At 48.9% G+C, this 16,088-nt stretch overlaps 1 long non-coding RNA gene across 1 annotated transcript; it reads left to right on the top strand.

Annotated features, from left to right (window-relative positions):
* The first annotated feature begins 886 nt into the window (after nt 1-886).
* On the top strand, nt 887-3,612 carry LOC147415053 (uncharacterized). Its single transcript, XR_015183735.1, has 2 exons — nt 887-2,603; nt 3,051-3,612. It is a non-coding gene; the product is annotated as an uncharacterized LOC147415053 (long non-coding RNA).
* The last annotated feature ends 12,476 nt before the right edge of the window (nt 3,613-16,088 follow it).

Below are 16,088 nucleotides of genomic sequence, written 5' to 3'. Positions count from 1 at the left end.
GCCAGGAGCAAACAGGGCGAGTGTCACCTGCTACGTGCTCCACCACCACACAGACCATCAGATGGTGGGCGCGCAGCAGGAGGTGGCTCCCGAGGAGGGGGTCGGGGTGCTCTGGAGATGGCTCCGACTCCAACCGCTACAGCAGCTTCAAGCTCTGGATCATCCCCACCTCCTGGCCAAGGTGGACCTGCTCACAGGGAGATGGGAAGAGCCCTGGCCAGAGGGGTCTGACCTGACTCTGCACCTGCACGTGCACAAACCGGGCACGCGCACGTCCCCGTTGGAGAACAGGGTTTTTTTCCTGCAGTCCAAGGCTCTTCCACATTCAAACAGCTTTTCTGTCTTCTCCAAGTCCTTCTTATTGCCCTTTATTTTCCTCTCTGCCTCCCTTTCTTGCAAATACATGGATCTGAAAGTAAATCCTGAAAATGATGACTAAAACCAGTAATCCCTCCTTACAGAAACACTCTTCCACCTTCTTAAATCTTTTTGGAGGCGCACAGGAAAATAACCCTTGTATTTATGCAAATTTAAAAGTGGCGTGTGATGATGGAAACAAAACAGTGCTGGACCGCAGCCAAGGCATGGCACCGACGGGGCCTCTCAGCTGCTCGCCTCCCGATTCTTCGGGGGAAGCAGCTGTAGAGAAATGAAAATACAGAAGCCCCCGCGCACACCCGCTGCCGCCCGCGCGCACATTCCAGCACCCGTCACCTCGGAGGCGGCAGGACGCGGGCTCTGGCCAGGCGCTGCCTGCAGCCACTGCCCGAAGCACCCTGTCGTCCCCCACAAGCCTCCCTGTCCCGCTGTTCCCGGTTCCCCTTTCAGGAATTTACAAACATTTTCCGCAGATCAATATCTGTATTGATTATTCATTGTGAGCGAGTCGTGTGTCTTTGGTGATCCAACCTGGCAGAGTGAGCAGCCAAAGGCTGCCGCAGTTACGGGGGGAAAAAAAAAAGAAAAAAAAAATCCACAGAAGGCAAGAGGGACCCAGATCTTGCTGGGTTTGCCGCTGCCAGCAACGGAGACGGATGGAGAGGAAGGAAGGAAGAAAATGGGAACGGCGTGAAAAGGAATGAAGAGACGAGGGAGCTGAGGAGAGAAAGCAAGAGCAGGAAAAACAAAGTCACCGCTGGAGAACTGGTGCCGGGGCACGCCGGCAGCCTGGAGAGATTCCCAGCCTCGCACTCGCCGTTCTGCACACAGATGCGGTGGACTTACTGCTTCGGGAGCAAAAAGTGACTCACGGTTTTGGTATCTGCTACGTAAGAGCTTTGGGGGGATTCCTTGGCTGGCTGACAGAAAGGGAAGAAAGCAGCAGCAGTGAGGTAAAACGCGATCCCTTCCTCCTGCCTTCCTGGGAATACGCGTCGCCCGGGCTGGCTGGAGCAGCTCGCTGCTCGCTTATGATATGCAAAAGGAGAATAATTAAAAGCGCCAGCATCACTTGCAAAGTGAGTAAACACAAAGCCTTTCAAAACATGCTCTTCAGCTAATGAGAAGCTGTAATTTCTTATACTTAAAGGCAAAAAAGACACTGATGAGACTCAGTGGAGTGTGTGTGCATGCGCGCCTGCGTGTGTGTGCATGTGTTTGTAGATATGAGAGAATCAGTTAATTGTTGATGATGTTTAGAAAAGGGATTATGAGAAAAGACACTGAAATGATGACAGGGAACATCTTGGATCAGAGCCAAAGAAATAAAATAATCAAGGACAATCAAGCCTGCAGCTCCGGAGAAAGCGCCGACTGTTCTGCCGGGGACTTGGAAGGAATTTCCCCGCGCTGCCGAGCTGCAGCTGGAATACGTGCCTGGCACCAGGAGGGAGAACTGCAAGGAGCAGTTTGCTTGGAGCATGAAACAACAGAAGAGAGAACTATGGAGCTGTGCTATAATTCAGAGGTTAAAGAGCTTTGTCTGCTTGTGTGTCAGATGGAGACTCGTTTTGCCCACATCTGACTTGGTCTCTGAAAATGCAACTTCCGAAATCCTCTGAATGCAAGCAGAAGCTGACGATTCTCCACACACCTCTCCAGAACTGCTGCGATGGTACGAAAACAAAGAAAAGCAAGCTTGAGGAATTAACTTCTCCTGTCCTGCAGGACCTGATGGACCTGGCCATGGGAACTGGCTCTGGAATCGATTCCTTCCTAATTCTGGAAATCAGACCCCCTTACTCCGGCTCGCTGCCTCCAAGCACACAGGAAAGGCGACTGACATCGGGAATACCAGGAGCAACCTTTCCTTCCCACCTGGGCATCCGATCGCTGTCCTGAACAAACGGATTTTAATAAATGTTGGCTTTCTCTTGGGCTGAGGTTGGGTGGGGAGAGAGGAAAGAGGGAAACTTAAACCATCTTGTGACTGCTATGTTGTAAGTGAGCTGCAAAAATGCCATCTCTTTGTTTTGGATGTTAAACTCCGTCTTACTTCATTGTTGCTGAATTTTGGCACGTTACACTGGGCTTCTCCAGCAGCAGGAACACATGGTCGATTAAAGTGGGAATCTTTGGGGACGCGGAGGCAGAGAAACGAGCCAATCATACATGGCTTTTCCCCATTTCATGTTTTTCAGCACTTGCAGAAAGCTTTTCGGATGGTATGTATGTGTGCGTGCACCAGGGGGGGCGGGAGGGGAGAGGGGGTGCGCCAGAGGGGGAGCGAGCGCATGGCAGGAGCAGGACGGTGTTGGGGTACGTCTGCCGTGGATGCAGCGCGGACCCTGCTGCCAGGCAGACACCCCTGCCCCTGCGCCGGGGCTCTGCCGAGCCTGCTCAGACCTGAGCTGAATGTTAAATGCAGAACCAGATTAGCATACTAACCAAGTCGTGTCAGAGCCCGGCAATCAGCAAATGGCCATCTCCTCGCTCCAGCCGGTGCGGCAGAGCCTGCCAGACGCTTAACCGTGTCCTTTGTCAGGTCGCTTTTTATGTTTGTATTTAGCTTTTGTTTTCCAATCAGACCCTAGAAATTCATTAACACGAATGAAAGGCAGAGATGCAAAAACCTATAATGAGAACAAATGATCTATTTAAACGGTGCTCAGGCTGAGAGGAGGGGTCTTACAGCGCTGGGACCAGAAGAGAAGAAAACCCTGCAGCCTGGAAAATGCCTGGACACATGCGTGTCCTTTCCCGTGCCAAGGCTCCAAGGAGACAGTTCCTACAAAGCCAGAGGTCTGCGTAAGCTCGGCGTGGCATTGTCTTTACAGAGCCTCAAAGAAATGCCAGCGCCTGGCCATAAAGAGAAGTCTCCGTCGTCCCTGCCCTGGCTGCTGTTAATATCGTAATCGCTACTACTGCTACTAGACGGGCTCTAATTAGAAAGACGTTTCCATGCCTGTAAACGTAAACTTTTAAAGCCGTTTGAGCTGGTTCACGTCGCCCCTCCAGTTCTGGTCCCGCAGCCCCCGTCGGGAGGGCACGCTGAGCCGCTGCTGCAGGTGACGCCGGGGCCGAGGCGCTGCCTCGTGCCCGGCCGCAGTGGGGACGCGAGACCTGGTGCAGCGGCTGTCAGGTGTCTTCTGCTTCCTTAAACAAATCATTTCACAAATGTTAATGTCCCCTAAACTGTCATATGGTTGTGGAGAATAAAAACATTTAATCCAAGCATGGCCTTTTTATCAGGTTCTATCAAATAAGGGAAAATTTGAAATCTGTTGTATTTGAAATCTGTTGTATTGTATGTTGTATGATTTCTATTTTTATTGGTGTGTGGGGGCTTTAAATATCACAGGGGCATAGCTAACATATTTGTCAACAGGATTTTTAGGCAAATAGGAATGCAGAGAGGAGGAGTATGTGTACTTTGGGTGTGCAAGTCCACGAGGTCAAAGCCAGGGACGGCGCCTGCCTGCACAGCCCGGGGACACCCTCCCTGCTGCTCAGCTCGGAGTGCAGGAGCCCGGACTCAGCATCCCTGAACACGTGCCACTGCCACCGGGATTTTCTGAGCTCTGAGAGTCCTGGGAAGCAGGAATGGGAGCAGGGAAAAAGGAAAGCGTGTTTCAGCCCCCTGTGTCACTTCGTCCTCTGCTCTGACTGCAGGCTGGGCGACACGGGCAAAGGCTCTGTGTGTGTTCAGTGAGGTATCTCCACTAATTCCAGCTTATTTACACCAGCTAAGAACCTATAGCTGAAATGTTTTAAAGATAGACAACCTAAAGATTCTATCTGTTGAAGAAATTGGAAAAAAATCTCTTATGCATTTCAGCACCTGCCATTAAGTCCACATCTTCCAGCAAGGGAAACAACAGGCGAACCAGCTGATGCTCCAGCAAACCTCTCCGAGACATACATGGTAAGGATGTGCCAGATAATCTTACTCAGGATCGTTTAATCTACCTTCACAATTAGATAAACAAACTGAAACCATTAAGAATCTTCAAAATTGATCCTAGACTGCAACCAGTCCTTACCGTTAAACTTTTAATCGTAAACACTGCAAATAGTGGTGAAATGTTTCCTGCTTCTGAGGGATCCCTACTGACCACAGCCGGACTATGTATGATGTGGGACCAGAGAGTTTTGGAGTCACTGAAATAAAACCATATTTTCAAAGTAGTTACTGAAAGAGCCATGTGCCAGTTTAAAAAAAAAAAAAAAAAAGTATTTTGGGAAATGACATGAGAACTGTCTGTCATATGCCAGCATATCACCCAGGTGATGAGCTACAAATACATTCCCACTCTTTTTTTCAGTATTGCAATAAAATAGAGGAAAGTTGCCCAAAATACATGATATTCGTATGCCAGAAGAAAAAGACACAGTGAAACTGAAGAACAAACCTGGAAAGCTCTTAGCAAACAGAAAGGCTATGGCTTTGGGGGAGGTGAATCTCTTATTTGAGATGTTCATCAGCAATTAAGGATGTTTCTTACCTGCTCGATGAGCAGAACAAACTTTAGGCAGTACTTGCCAACCCCAGAAACAAATAAGGGTTTTCCAGCCTTGCCTTGCTGTCAGTAAAACCTGCAATTGGGAGCGTGTGCTCCCCTGCCTGACTGCAAAATAAACCTGTCTCCCTCACGGAGGGGGCTGCAGTGCCAACGGTATTTGCCCTCTGCTGTGGAGGCATCAACTTCTGGGGCGGGAGGGACGCCGGGTCCCTGGGGGGGTCCCCGGGTGCGTCCACAACAAGTGCCTCCAGCGCAGCAGGGCCGGTGCCACGGCAGCGACACAGAGGATTCAGAGAGCAGGCTCTGACAGCAACTGGAAAACAAACGCTCCTGCCAAGCTTTTCCTCTGACCCGGAACCTCTGAGGCCGGGCTGCTTTACTCCTTGCTTGTTCCGGCGGAAGGTGTTAAAAAGAAATCCCAGCAATAGGAAAGGGTGTGACTGTGAAAATGAGAGGTCTGGGCGTTGCTAACAAATGTCCCCTTGTACTCTGAAAGACATGTTGGTCCTACGTTCTCCACTTTCTCCTCACTTACAGAAGAGCAATTAGCCAACACACGGGTAATTATAATAATATCCTATAATGAAATCTATGACAACTGTAGCAGCAACATGAACAATGGCATTTTCCTCACCACGCCCGGCTGAAATCAAAGCCTTCAGTTTAATAACCAGGTCTGTTCTAGATGCAAAGGGAAAACCGAGGCCAGCAAGGAGCAGACTGTTCCTCTTTACAAGGGCAGGTAACGGAGCCGTAGCCTGCTGACACTGCTTGGTCCGCACAGAGCTACGGTTGTTGATTCTCCTTCCTGCAGCTGGTTAAGGATTTGGGTCTCCTGGAGGCAAGTGAGCCTCACAGCATGTTGCCCTTTGGTAAAATAAAACCGTACCTGCTGGTACCAGCTGTACAATTTTAAAAAGTTACAATTCTGCTAAACAAAAGCCAGTTTTCACACGGACATTTAGAACCAGGCTTTCTCCTTGCCAAAACCTAGTCTGACTGTTCAGTGCTTATGTAGCTCAGACGTAATTCTCAGTAACAGAAACTTGTACTGCCGCGTTGTTAGCCTGAAATACAGCGCAGTTTTGCTTAAACTGACAACTCATCTCAGGAGGAAAGTCACAGCTCGAAAAGGAAAGTTTCTAACAATTAAGAGAAAGCTAAAAACCAGTAGATACAGTGAAAACGGGTACGTACCCTGGATTCTAGCAACTATATAATTTCTACACATTTGTTCTACAAATAAATTAAATACAACAATACTGTGATTACCAGTAAACACACGGGCACAGCTACCTGCCTGCTCAGTGCTGTTTGTGCGCACCTATAAACCAAACGGGCTTCTACCTTATTTCCACCCGTGTGAAGTATTTCCCTACTAGTCCCGTCCGTCTCGCTCCTCACCATGTGTACTTGTCTCTTCAGGAGAACTAAACCTGCAGTTTGGATTAACTAAGATGCTGGAGCCAACCATCCACAAAGTTACCCAATGCGTTCATGGGCCATCTTTATTCTGTTTCACCCACATACCCCTTTTTATTCGTTTTGGTTTTGTTTCACTTTCTCACAGTCCAATCCCCCCACTCTGCAGCCAACCTGATGCAGCTGTGGGGTCGGGGGATTCCCTCAGCGTGGTATGGCATTTTCTGCCACAGCCACTAATGAAATCAGTAAACAGATTGGTCCCTAAAAGGATTCCGTTTGCAGATGCTGGATGTTTTTAAAGAATACTTTCAATTTACAATGCAACAAAATCAGCCAAGACATAATAGTGTGAAAAAGTCACAACCATCCACACGTGTTATCTCTCCAAAATGGTTCAAAATTTCACCATTTCAGCCTCCTTTATCTTCCCTTCTCTTCCACCTCGCTGACCTTCTGCTTGCTTTTCCATTCTTTCTGCATTCTACCCATCCTTCCCTCTCATTCTCGGGTCAAAGTCAAGAACATTGACCTCAGGGAAGGTGGGACTTCAGTGTTAATATTCCTCACCCAAATCTTTGGATTCAGTTTACAACAGCTGAAGAGCATCATGCACTCCCCACACAAAGGATACCGAGGCCTGAAAAGCTGCCTGACTAAATGGGAAAAAGTAGATGCTTTACTCAGGATCCTCTGAGATATTAAGAGTGCAAAGAGAATGAATGTCTTTGCCCATCACAGAATTTCCCAAGGTTTCCATTTAATTTATAAGTCTGATGATTCTCAAGAAATTGAAGTGTGTGCTCATGTTGTAAACAAAATACTTCAGATAAAAACGTATGAAGAAAGCAAGAGAGAAGGCTTCCATTAGGACTAAAAAAGCCCAAAAAGGAAATACAGGAAAAAATCCAACTCCAAACTCACACTCCTCGGTTTTTCATCTAGACAGAGGATACTGATGAGTATTTTCTGAAGCCTACCATTTATCTTTCTATTGCTATTGCTATTCCACAAGGTTACTTGCATATTACAGAGCATCCCAGATATTATGAATGACTTCAAAGTGACCCCAGATATACAGATATATTAAGACTAGGTACTTCACTGTGACTCAGTGAATTCTAGTTACATAAAAAATAATTCTGAATGAAATTACCACCTTTGGACAATACGTACTTCTTCAGTGCCACATCTAATGGTGGAGAGACCAGTAGGAAGAGAAGGGATAGATTTTCCCACGTGCAGGAAGATGTTTTTTTTGTCAGTGCATCATTTACTGTAGTTTTGGGAAACTGAATTTGTAAGAATTGGAACAGCCCATCCGAATACGATTTACTTTCAACAATTCACATGCAAAATGAGACAGGTCAGGAGTCTCATTATTTTCTCATCTTTCCTTAAGCCTGTTTGACTATATCAGCAATTCAAGTTTTCCTGCTAAGAAGATTAAGCCAAGGGCACTAATCATTTGGGCCGTTCTTTAACAACAGAAACTAACAGTTAGGGTCAACATAAATAACTAACAGAGCCCTGAGGGTCCCTCACCAGCCCACACAGAACTATAGCCTGGCAAGGTTGAAGACATCCAGGAAAAAACCATCATCTATGGAAGGCCTGGTTCAAAACCCACCTTTTCATTCGTCTTACTGCACTGAAAATAAGATGAGCCAACATCCCTGACCAGCAAGTCAGGTGCCAAGAAATGCTTCATGCAGAAGGCATTTGTGAAAAACCCATCGAGCCATCAGAAGAAAGAGCAAGCAGCCACTGCTGCTCACCAGAATGGCACAGGCTGAACGACACAAAGAACTCTAAATTGAGAAAATTAGGCCATAGAAGATCTCCCTACCTCAGTATGGAAATGTGGAGTTGATGTCACAAGATTCGGCGTCAACGAGTGGAGCAGGGGAGAAGGTTCCTATTCAGACCGGAAGAAGTTGGTACGAGCTCTCCAGATGAATGCCTGCAAATGAAAGAACAAGCAGCATGTAAATAATCCCGAGGAATCCTAGAATAATGCACCAAAAGAACCAGAAGTCTGTTTACAGCACGGAGTTGTTAATGTTTTTTATCTGTGATCAGCTCCAACTCAGCCAACGTTCCCAACCATTCTACCTCTCCTCCAACTGAGAGCTGACCTGTAGCATCTCTGTACGACACGTACGTTTGCCTTCTACAAAACAGCAGCTGCACGTCCCAGGGCACTTTCCAGCTTCCCGGCTTAACACAGAAAAGACTGCAGCAGCTACACTTAGGTGGCCTTGTCAACAGAAAACCTACAAGTTTTATCTGTACCCTGGACCCTGACTCGTCCACCAGCAGACAGAAATCCTGTGGTCTTATTTTTCAGTTTCAGCCATTGCAGCTCAGTACTGCTTCTCACGTAACAAGCAGGGGAGTAGAAGCATAAGGAAGGAAAACAAACACAATGACGACTTAGGAGAAACAGTCGGATTCATGAGAACCCTTCTGCTTCCCAAAGAAAAGCCTCGCTGTCGGTGCACAGCTTGGCTTTCGGAGGGGTGACTGAACAGGAGGTGTGGTGCAGCCGGGGTCAGGGGGTCTCCAGGACGAGAACTCTCCCATTTTGATGGCGGTTCTTGTTGCAGTCACACCTCTGCAGCAGTCAGGAATTTATGAATAGCAATTACAGAAGCCTAGTGAAATACCGTTTGCCTCTCCCCACTTTGATACCCTCTGTCTACCTTCTTCTACACTTGAATGCACTTCACCCTTTTCTTTCTTGGCAAGAGTCTTGTTTGACCACTTGACTATCAGCCTCGGGCTTGGATGGCATCTGACAGGGAGAAAAGCACGCAGAACTCTAGCACGGGCTTGGGAGGGAAGTCCTGGCCAGCTCATGGTTATATTGTCCCGGGGCAGAGCCGTGACGACGGCGATGCCTCTGTCTTGCCCCGACCTAGGCAGCTTCGGCCCGAACGTGAGTGGAGCACAGTGACACAACCAGGGACACGAACATCTGTGAGACACAACAGGTGAAAGGCCCAGATGGCACGGACTCAAAGCTTGGTTTAAACATAAACAACAGAAAAAGGAAGCTATCTGAAATAAAAAAAGATACTTTCAGAAAAATGGAAGTTGTTACCAAACAATGAAAATGGAAAAGGACATAAATCTAGCAAGCTCAATGCAAAGACCATGATAAGGCAAGGCAAAACAGGTCCCGAAGAACAATTGTTAGAGTTATGAAAGCTAATAAAAACTTTCCAAACACAAAAGCAGGAAGCCTGTCAGTCACCTAGTGCAGCTGATGGATGATCAAGGCATAAGGGGAGGAATTAAGAAAGATAAGGACACAGCAGCAAAATTAAATTAATTCTTTGCGCTGCTGTTCACTATGGAGGAGGTCAGGAAGGTTCATACACCAGAGCAACAAATCACCTGAGGCAGGCGGTACTCCCTCAAGAGTTTTAAAAGAGCTCAAATATGAAATTGCTGAACTTTCTTTCTTCCTTTGTATCAGAGGATCGGAAGGTGACACCTTTACAACAGGCTTTAGGAGCAATCGTGGGAATTACAGACCAGCAAGTCAGACTTCCAGAACAGGCAACATAGTAGAAAACTCTCAGACCGATCTGAATTAACAGAGATGAGTAAACACGGTGTCTTGGGGAGGAGTCTCAAAGCCAAGGGAAGAGTTTATACGTATAGATCTGAGTTGTCTGATGGAGGAAACAGCCCTGCTAATACGGGAGATTTGGACTGATATAGTGGAATCAGATTTTCTAAAAGCTTTTCTAGAACATCCCTCACTTAAAGGTTCTTAAGGAAACTAAACTGTCATGGAGTAAGGAGGATTAATCTTCCTGCAAATTCCTGATAAAAAAAAATAGGGAAAAAAGGGTACAAACACAACATTGGCAAGGGAGGGGAGCAGAAATTCTGTGCTGCTTCAGCATACTCATAAATAACCCAGAAAGAGGAGATAGCGAAATGACACACAGATAATGAAGTTCACACACAGAGTTTTTCAGGAAAGTCAAGTTTAAAACTAACTGAGAAGAATTCCTGAAAAATCTCAGAGTTCAGTGACTGGGAGATAAACCACAAGCACGTGCCCTGGTTGAAGAGGATCCTGCTTTTAACCAGGCATTTTAAATCTGCCTTCTTTTAAAGGCAGATATTTGTTTAGTAAATGGGTTGGCTTGGGGAACAACTAGATACCCGTGCCATTTGGACCAGTAGGACAGGAAAGGTTAAGTTCTATGTTTCTGTGTCTGCTTTTTTTTTTTTTTTTTTTTGTTGCACATAGAAGATCATCCCCCATCCTTGGGGAATCCTTAGAGGAAAAGCAGAGGAACAGAAAGCTAAAGCTTCTCATTTTGGCCATATAACAGGATTAATTACTTGGACTTTGGCAGACATTTTGCGGATAAATTCCCCCAGCCTTTGCAGTGGTACTGGAGACGAGACAAGAGTCCTTTTTCTGCTCCCAGGTTAGTTTCAGGAGAATACATGACTCCATCTTCCGACAGATGAGATGAAAGAAGAAAGCCCTGCCCTGGATGGGAAAAATCCCCCTGGTTTGGGGAAAACGGGGAGCAAGCACCCTCCACCTTGGGGGATCATCCTCCAAATCCAATTGCAAACTGAAGGAAATCCCTTTCATGGTTCTGGGCCGGGCTCAGGTGGGAGAGGGTTGCCGAAGTTGCTCTCCCCCAGCCTGCGGATGGCATGGTGTGCGGAGGCCGGAGCAGCTCGCTGCCCTGCTCCCCGGGCCACCCCGGCGGGCAGAGGCCACGTCCCCCGGCTCTGAAGCGCAGGCGAGGGGAGGTGGAGGCTGCACCTCCTCCAGCACCGAGGCGTTGCGGAAGACGCGCTCCCCGCTGGACTTCTGGGGCGCCTGGCTGCGGCACCTCCCCACGCCCCGCCAGTGGCCCCCGCTCGCCCCCGGCAGCCGGCGGGGGGCAGGAGGAGAGAGATGGCTCTGACCCCCGCCGCAAAATTATCCTTTTTCCAGAAGGGGGTCTCTGCTGGAAAGGAGGCTTGTCCCTCTGCGCGGCCTTGCCTGCGCCTCGCGATTGAGACGCTTTCTCCCTCAGCAGCTCCTTGATTTTGCAGCAGCCGAGCTGCTGCGCGGCGAATAAAGAGCATCTGCAGCATCGGCAGTGCAAAGGCAGCACCTCCGCTAAATCAGGCGGGAGACCTTCTCGCCAGCGCGGCAGCAAAGCGCGCGGCGAAGAGCCGGGGCGCAGCGGCGCGGTTGCCCAGACGCCTGCCCGCCGAGGGCAGCAATGCGGGCAGCACCCTGCCCGCCTTTGTGCGGGGCTGCCGGGCAGCGCCGCGGGGCACCGCTCTGAAAGGCGCCTGCTCTTGTTTTGTCCTGCTGCATGCCCACACACTGAGGCTGCTTGTTTTCGGCTGATCGCAATTAGCACCGTGCTAAATTCCTCGTGCCCCGCGCTAATTCGGGAGGATGGGCATGTCACACCCTGCCAAGAATTACAGCCGGCTGCTGCCGAGATGGGGGCATGCCTACCCTTTCATTAAGCTTTTGTTTCAGAAGAGAGGGCTCGGGGACTCTTCTTTTCTGTCAGAAACACCCGTGGAGGCGCTGGAGGGTGCAGAGGCCACGCGGTTTGGCCTAAGGGATGCCTGTATGTGTGAAAGAGCCGCAAGGCAAGGGATCGGCGCCGCACTCCCTGATCCGTCGTGGCTAATCGGCAAATTTAGAAAAATCCGCTCTCTCAGAGATGCTGAAACTCCTGGCGCAGGGCGCTGCAGGAACGGGGCAGGGAGCACATCCCCTCCCGCCCCGTGCCGCAAACGTGTCGCGGAGTTATGAGCCAGAACAGAGCGCACAACTGAACGCTGCACCCACGTCCCACCCCGCTCCGTGTCTCTGGAAGGCTACAGTCAAACCAAATATTCACAGGGCGGGCAGGCTGCGCTGGTCTGACTACACGTACCGTTATTCTGAAAACCTGAGGTGAAAATGGAGAAAAAATTATTGATTCCATTAATACCCCGTACCCGACGGGCTCTGCTGTCCAGCAGCCGCTCCTGTCCAGGGCCAGCTCCCGGTGGAACCATCTTCTCCCCATGCGAAGGAGCAGCCGGGGGCAGGGAGGGTCCTCCAGCAACCCCCTCGGCCCCCCATGCCCAGGTGCTCCCCCCTGCACACCCAGCCGCGCTCCTTGCGCCTTCTTGCCTTCAGTTGCCATTGGAACATCGCTCCTCGCATGAGCTGGGGATGCCGTGAGGAAGGCCAAAACGCCATCCCAAATTCTGCCTGTTAAGCTGATGACTTTCCTAACGGTTTTGGGTGGTGACTCCCATGTGTCTGGTGACCGTCAGCATCAAACACAGACCCAGCAGGTCGGCTTTTGAGGGACACGTAGCTCTCCTAAAACTGGCCTGTCCGCAGTGTCCAGCGCCATCGTAACCTCTACGTACAGGCGAGTGTAAAACCTCAGTAACTCACCCTGATCGCACGTGGTGAATTACTGAGTTTGTCAGGTTAGCAGTATGAGAGCAAACTGTTCAAAGAGACAGGATAATGCTTCACAAAATGCAATTTAACTTATTTTCTTAATTGTAGGTTGATTCCTATTTATGCTAATTCATAACAAATTACGAACTGCTTTATGTAATTGGCAAGACGACAATAATACTTTAGTAATCCTAGAGGGTTTTTGTTTTGGTTTGGTTTTTTTACACTCCACCGCTTACGTCGGTAGGTGTACACATGGCCGGACCCGTGTCCCCGTGTAACCGACACACAGACACAGAAACGCCATCGATTTCAGTGCACAGCCTCGCTCCACCGGCAAATGAAGTCATTTTATCGAGTGCTGGGACCGCTTTGTGAGGGACTGTGGAAGGGACACGGAGCCTCTGTGTACAGGCAAGGCACAGCAGGATGGCCACGTACAAGCTGCTCCGCTTGCTGGAGTCCTCCCACAGACGGCTGCCTCTGGCCAGGGGGTTCTCCTCTGGGTCGCATCCTGCTCTGCTTCCCGACCATACTCTGACGGCTTGGAAAGAGGACAGACCAACAAACAGTGACTGACTGCCGAAGGGAAAGAGACACTGTTGGCTCCTCAGGGAGGAAAGCCACCAGCACAGCGCCACAGCAGGACATCCAACGATTGAATTTTAGATCTGGTTTTTATCCCCCAGTGTGCACAGCTACCGGGGCCCGAGCTGGAGCGAGCGGGCTGGGTGCGCGTTTGATTTCCAGAACCAGGCATTCGATCTGTGATTGTTCTTCAATGATTGTATGTTTTTCCGTGTTATTGCTTTACACGACTGGGTTTTGTACAGTATTGAAAATCAATAAAAATGCATGGAAAAAAAGTTTTCCCATCCCCCACAAAAGTTAAATAATATTCTTAGAATTCTGGCGCTGCTGTTTTAAACTGGTTAGCCTACGCTTCCCTTCCCGTGCACCAGGACAGCTGCGGGTTATCGGCACAAGCCCTGGCTGCCGAGCCAGCACTGTGGTTTGGCTGGGGACGACTAGCAGGTTCTGCCAGAAGAGCCCCTGTCCCCAGTCCGACAAAGCACATCGCTGCCCGCTGCAAGGCACTGCTGCTTTCGGCAAGGTGACAGGACCTCTAGGGCCACAGACGCTTCGGCTGACAAGGAGGAATGCAGACCAAGGAGGGAAAGCGACTTTCCCCGGTTACATGGGAAGCCCGTGGCAGGAGGAGCCGGTGCTCCTTGCCAGGATAAGGCACCTCACGGTGCTCTGATGTCCTCCTGCGCAGCTCGTCAGTCCCAAAGAACACAAACGGTCTCACAAACTTACAACGCGTCACCAACATCGCTTCTTCTTCTGTTGCCTTGAATATACAACAAACCCAAGTAGAATAAAAGTAGAAAGAAACCCCACAACAGCCTGTTTACTCTGAACTCCAGATTAGGATTGGGATAGAGATGCTACATGAGGTAACGAGCATGATGAGATGAGAACAGGGGAGCTACTTAAAGAGATTAAGGGATTCACTGCCGTGCAACTGAAAGGACCAGAGGCCTCACTGGGGCCATCAACAGCGAAAGGAAAAGGAGCCCAATCTGCTGCAGCATTGGGCAGTGAAACCAGCCAGAGCTGACAGTGCCCAGAGAACGGCACAGCTGGACAAAAGGCAGGTGACACGCACCACCCCAGCCCTGGCTCACACGGGCCCCTGTGAGCCTTTGCACAAGCTCTTCGCACTGGGGTGCAGAAGAGCTTAAAAAACAGAAAACAGATGGCTTAGTTCTGGTTTGACGACTGAGCAGAAAAACTGGAGCCTGAAAGAAGCGTTTCATATTAAATGAAACATGCATATTTTGGTTTGGTAAGAATATTTTGTTTGATGCAAACAAAACCTTTAATTTCAGACTGTGGGTTTTGGTTTTTTTTTAAGTTCTATTTCAAGAGAAAACCTTGTTAAACAAAACAGAGACAATATTCTCATTTTTCTAATTTTTCTAAAATATCTTCATTTTTGTTCAACCTTCTGTCAATTTAATGCAGCTTTGCAAACTTCTGAAAACAATTTCCATGTATGTCCTGGGTCACCGAGTGAGCCCTCGTACCCACGGGCACGCAGGGAGAGGGGGTCTGCTTTCCAGGCACGTTCTGTGGAGCGCTTTGCCTTCACCTTAGGCTGTGCTACCGGAAGCACAACTGGCCGGCAGCGGCTCGCGTGCAGGTGTGATGTGTATCCCAGGTCACAGTAGGCGTGTGTGAGGAGACACGACCCCTCAGCCTGCCCCGCGCCGCGGCGCTGGGGTCGGCAGGTGGGCTCTGCCCTGCCCAGCCCCCCGGTGCCCGCACGGCTCTCGCACGGGGATGCCCTCCGCTCCCGGCGCTGCCCGGGGGGAGCTCTCCGCAGACGGGTAGGGCATCGCCGCGGAGTTGTAACGCCGCACACACTTCGCCAAAGCCCCGTCTGGTGAAAGCACACACACGTCTCTTAACGTTAACGTCATTTTGTCACGTTAGCCTGCCGATAGATCTGGCTCCATCGTTTGGAATTCTTCAGGAATTAAGGCCTTACATAAACATATAACTTAACTTTATTACAGTACAATAACGATTTTTTAAATAACTTTGTAATATGTTCTATAATCTTTTTTTAAAGTGCGTATTATTGTACTGTCACAGTTTCATTCACTCTGCAACAGCCCAGTCAAAGCAACAGATATGAAGGTAAACACAACGGAGAAGGTACAGAGTGCTAAGTGGCCCCTTTCCCAGGTTTATAACTTGCTTTTCCAAACTGCCAGCTGCTCTGTAGACAAGCCATGCTAATTGTGGGACAATTTGTGTATTCTTAAACTAAAACATTTTTCCGTTAAAGCAATGCATAAATTATTTATTCATTTGTATTTGCATTTAAATAGTTGAAAAATGTCCAGATTAACTGCTTTGAAAATTGTTCCAAAATTTCCCCCTAGGCTGTGACCTTGTGGCCAAGTTTAATCTCAAAGCAAATTGAAAGAAGGGTTTATAACTAAAACGTCAAATGGCTCTGAATGTGCTTTGCTTCAGAGAATCAACTTCTTTTGCAAACTCAGCTCAGTGTTCGGTTTCAGGCCTTAAGCTTGGTTTTCAAACACGGCTTTTCCACCAGGTGACCCAAACCTGGTGTTGACAACTCAAGGTTTTGCTGGAGACATTTTGTCTTATGCTACTTGGTGGCTTCCTTAAAGTTCCTGCTTGTGGCCTCACGTAATAATGTCAGAAGCTCAGCCTTCAGTTTGAAAAAACATTTCTAATGCTCACAGCTGTGGTGAAAGGCCTTAAGTGTT

This window comes from Leptosomus discolor, chromosome 8 (genome assembly GCF_034619465.1).
Source record: "Leptosomus discolor isolate bLepDis1 chromosome 8, bLepDis1.hap2, whole genome shotgun sequence".
Taxonomy (NCBI): domain Eukaryota; kingdom Metazoa; phylum Chordata; class Aves; order Leptosomiformes; family Leptosomidae; genus Leptosomus; species Leptosomus discolor.
Note: the sequence above shows the minus strand (reverse complement) of the source record. Positions and strands in the feature narration are given on the sequence as shown.